Source organism: Aristolochia californica, unplaced genomic scaffold (assembly GCF_029961685.1).
Source record: "Aristolochia californica isolate CCGP_79_NKW_82.1479 unplaced genomic scaffold, dmAriCali1.0.hap1 SCAF_2, whole genome shotgun sequence".
Classification (NCBI taxonomy): Eukaryota; Viridiplantae; Streptophyta; class Magnoliopsida; order Piperales; family Aristolochiaceae; genus Aristolochia; species Aristolochia californica.
This window is the reverse complement of record NW_027181881.1, coordinates 5,662,734-5,667,576: the sequence shown is the minus strand read 5'-3', so window position 1 is coordinate 5,667,576 and position 4,843 is coordinate 5,662,734.

Sequence of the window (4,843 nt, the reverse complement as noted above, 5' to 3'; positions counted from 1 at the left end):
AAGAGGTTTTCTCCAGATTCAAATGGCCATCAACCCTATCGTATTTAAGGAAAGTATTTAATTTTTTTTAAAAAATCGTGGGCCCAATGAGAAGGTGGGGGCCCTCCCATTTTGGTAAACAAGAAAGGGGGTGGGCACTCACCAGCATGCACACAAAGATTGGAGGTTGAGGGCTAGGGGATGCTGCCCTGTCCCTTCTTGCCAATAGGAGAGGGTGGTTCAAGCCTTGAACAAAAGGCCATGTAATTGAGGAGGGAAGAGAGACCAACCTCATCAATTGGGTCCGTTTGACGAGTGTGACCAGCTAGATTGGTCGAATTATCCTCAAGATTTTCATTTTCATGATTTCAATACTAACAAACAACTTCAGCCTTGAAGAACTTTCGTACATTGGAAATCATTTTTTTTTACTTAGGGGGTTAGTCCATAATGAAGTGGAATGAATTCCCCCCGCATTACCTAGGTCATCACAAATAAGGCGTTAGTGTAAAAAGACTTGAATTGAAGTGAGATTATACCATTTCATTTGCCCAGGCAAAAACGGAGGAAAGTTGATTCCTACTTTTTTTTCGAATCATTCACTTACCATGAGCGACGGCGTCGCTTCTTCCCCCCCCCTCGAAACGAAAAATCCCTCTTATTTCCTCTTCTCCTCTCCTCTCACTCGGCCTTCGTCTCCCGACTATTTTTTTTGCCCCATTTCTTCCCCTCGTCTTCGCTCTCTCTGCTCTCTCTCGTTTTCGCTCTCTGCTTTCTCCGTTCACCCCAATTTCATTCATCCCGTCTCTCTCGTTGTGCAATATCTAGGGTTTTTGCCATCGACATCAGCGATTCATGGGATTTTAGGGTTCTTACGGAGTCTATGATGCTTCGGAGAACGGATTGGGACAGGAACCTTGTCAGCGCAGAGCAACGGAGAGACATTTGTTGCCGTGAGGTCGATCTTCACGCCGTAACAGAATTTGCAGCAGTTTTGAAGGTCTCGGAGCCGCCTGGGAAATACAAAATCGAAGGTCTCGGAGCCACAGGGCTCTTCGACGACGACGACTTATTATTTTTATTATTTTTCACTTTTTTTCACTTTATTCTAATTACACGTAATTAGTATATTAATTTATAATAAACATTAATCATGAATTATTTCAATTATAATAAACTTTAAACCACTGGATTTACATTTTGTGTTAATATATTATTAATTAATAATACATAAATAAATATATTATGTTATTGATAAATTAATATATTTATTTATTTATTATGTATTATTTATTTTGTATTAAAATAGTGAGTTTTAATGTAAAAAAATATCTTATGTCATTACAAAATAATTTATTTATTTATTATATTCGTTTATGTTATTTTTTAAATTTTATTTATTTTAAATAATTTATTCTAGTCACAAGTAATTAGTATATTAATTTATAATAAACTGTAATCATTAATTGGTTTAATTATCCAATTGATATAATTAATCAAACCATTAGATTTATTTATTATATTCTCTTAAGTTATTTTTTAATTTTTTTATTAATTTTATATAATTTATTCTAGTCACAATTATTGTTTTAATTTATAATAAATTATAATCATTAAGTAATATAATATAATTTTCATTAATTAAGATATTAATATATTGTGGACTACACGTTAAATCACTTGTAAGTGTAGTAATCACGTTTATTTTGGTTAATTATATGTTTAGGTATATGTATATTTAGTATATTATAAAAGGTTACTAATTCTCTTCTTTATATCATACTTTTCATTTGGGGGCACTAACACTGGAATTTGTTTTCCAGCCACTTGAACTCGTCTATACTAACACTCAAACATGAGTTAAGTGGAAACAATTCATCTCACTTCAATTCAATTTTCTATTTCATTTCCACTTCATCGTGGACTAAACCCCCCTTAGTTTTCTAGGCTGAACTTGTGCTTCCTTACTTTGAAACTGACTGGATTGGTTTAGCTTTTAGATTTGTCTTGAAAAATTCATAATTGAATCTTGTTTGAAGTTAGTATATTACAGTTTACCCACTCAATCTTTTATTGACTCACATGAACAATAACCTAACACAAACATCTACGAGGCTGATATGCAAGATTTTCAATTGCTTAGTAGAACAAGCTAATAAATTTAGTATAACCATATTGAGATCCACACAACCATAAACTCCATTTCGGGTATGCATTATTTCTACCAAGCAAGGTCTCATATAAAATAAAACACCAAGATTTCGTCAACACCCTTGTATAGAAATACCAGCAAAACTCAATTAGAATGTAAGTTGGCTTCTTAGGCTTCCCCATGTTAGTATAAGGTAAATTAGTAGAATACTGTAACTACATCCCTTTAATATTTGTAAAATAATCATATACAGTCAATTCATAGGTTACCCCATCGCCATCCCCATCCCCATTTCTCTCTTTTAAGGTAAATTTGTAGTTATCTACATGAATAGCCGAATACTTAGATTTGCAGATTGTGCACAAGTAACAATTTCCCACAATAGAACAACCAACTCTCTGACATGCTTATATATGAATGAGGAAGGTAGCCGTCAGAAAAGGAAGGGCATAATGTTAAAATGAGTAAACAAGAAACTCAAAATTACTTGTTGTAGAGACCTTCACTCAATCCGACAATCTTGCATTTAATATTTATAAGAAAAATCTTCACCCTAAGATTTTTCAACATTCATTTGACCTTTGTTCACTCCATAAGATTAAGATGGTTCTATCTCGGATTTTTGGTTGTTATTGTTGAGGTGTAGCAGAGAGGTAGCTTTTATGGAAACCTTCCAAGAAGTAGAAGAAAGCCATAAGGGGCTTCTTAGGCTTATCGAGTTCCTCTCTGGTTAACTTCTTCTTTGTCTATGATTTGACTTCGGCTTCGGTCTTGAAGGTTGGAGTCGGTTTTCAGTCTTAGTAGCTCTCATCTGTTTCAACTTCTTCTTCATTTTGATGCTGCTCGTGATCTTGGGCTCTGTGTTTGTAGATATGTTAGTTGTAGTTTCTGTCGTGATCTTGATCCTCTTGTTCGCTATACGGCGTGTTGGTACTAATAAAGTTTGCTACTTTTTCTCTATAGTTCCCTCAAGAATTTCCACTTTCAAGTGCTGTGGAGGGTGTTTCTTATTTTTTTATGTGAATTTATTTCACAACATTTAGATCACCGTCAAGGTTTTTTGTTTTGCAATTTTGTGGGTTTCTGTCCAGAGAGGACTCATCTGGATTTTATCATGTCACCTGATAAGTTAGACTTGTTTCCTATTCGTTTCATGAGTGAAAATTACACTGCCCGGGAATTTCAGTTTTGTTTATTTGTTATGGGAAAAGAGTTATGGGGTCATTTAGATGGGAGTGATCCCACACCTTGAGAGACTGAGGCTTTGTCCAAGTGGAAAGTCAAAGATGCTAGGGTCATGACCTGGATCCTTGGATCCGTTGAGCCTCACTTTGTTTTCAATCCAAGGCCTTATAAAAATGCGGTTGACATGTGGAATTACCTCAACTAAGCTTACCATCAAGACAATAGGCTCGCCGTTTTCGAGCCTTTTTCAATTGGAGTATGAGATGGCTAATTTCACATAAGGAAGTCTCTCCATTGAGGAATATTTTTTTGGTTTTCAAAAGCTTTGGGCTGACTATGCAGACATTGTTTATTCTAATGTTCCCATTGCAGCTCTCTCTACTGTTCAAGCAGTGCATGAAACAAGCAAGAGAGATCAATTCTTGATGAAGCTTCGTTCCGATTTTGAAATTGCACATTCTAATCTGATGAATCATCATCCTGTACCATCTCTAGATGCTTGTTTCAGTGAGCTTCTTCGTGAGGAGCAGCGTATAATAACTCAGGGTAGCATGAAACATCGGGCTAATGTTAGTGCCCTTGTTACTGTGGCTTATGCAGCACAGGGGAGGAATAAGGGAAGAGACATGCATGTTGTTCAGTGTTTTGGTTGTAAAGCCTTTGGCCATATTGCTCAGGATTGCCCTAAGAAGTTCTATAACTACTGTAAGAAACAGGGTCATATCATCTCTTCCTGCCCCATTAGACCTGAAAGGAAGTAGGGTACTGCTTATCATGCCTCCGCTGGTGCCTCTAGTTCTACTGCATTGCCTGTTGCCTCGCCAATTGTTCCTATTCTTGCCCCTACAACCTCAACAAACCTGAACATACTCATTCCTGATATGGTACAACATATAATTATTTTTGCTTTCTCTACTTTTAGGCTCTTAGGTAATCATAAAGTTTCTTCTAAGTCATGGTATTTTGACTATTCGGATTTATAGCTCGTTTCCTATAGTATAAGTGCTTACAACTTGTTCAATATAGGAATATCCAATATTGCTTAATTGAGCCTCACAAAAAAAAAAAAAACCATATGCCTTATGCAAGCATATAGAAGAATTATGATTTTATATTTAATATAGGTATCTTGGTTTTTTCATATTAAACTTAAGAGTTAATTAAAAATACTGAAGGCAGTGTTATGTAGGTATTTTTATGACATAATAAGGATATATAAAGTATTAATTTGAAACTAAGAGGTGTATAAGTAACATTTTAACCCTAAAATACTATTTTTTGTTTATAGGAAATCACTCATTTGAGTTTAAAATTCTAAATATAATTTTTCCAAGAGTGTAATCAAAGATAACTATGTCAAAGAATAATTATAATCTTAATTGGTTAACACAACAAGGTTAATATTTCTTTAGAGAATTCGAATTATTTTTTTATGCTAACTTATACCGATCCCACTTAGGGTTGTTAATTTTACCGATTTACCTGGCTTTTTATTTACTATCTTACCCATTAGGTATTTGAATAATT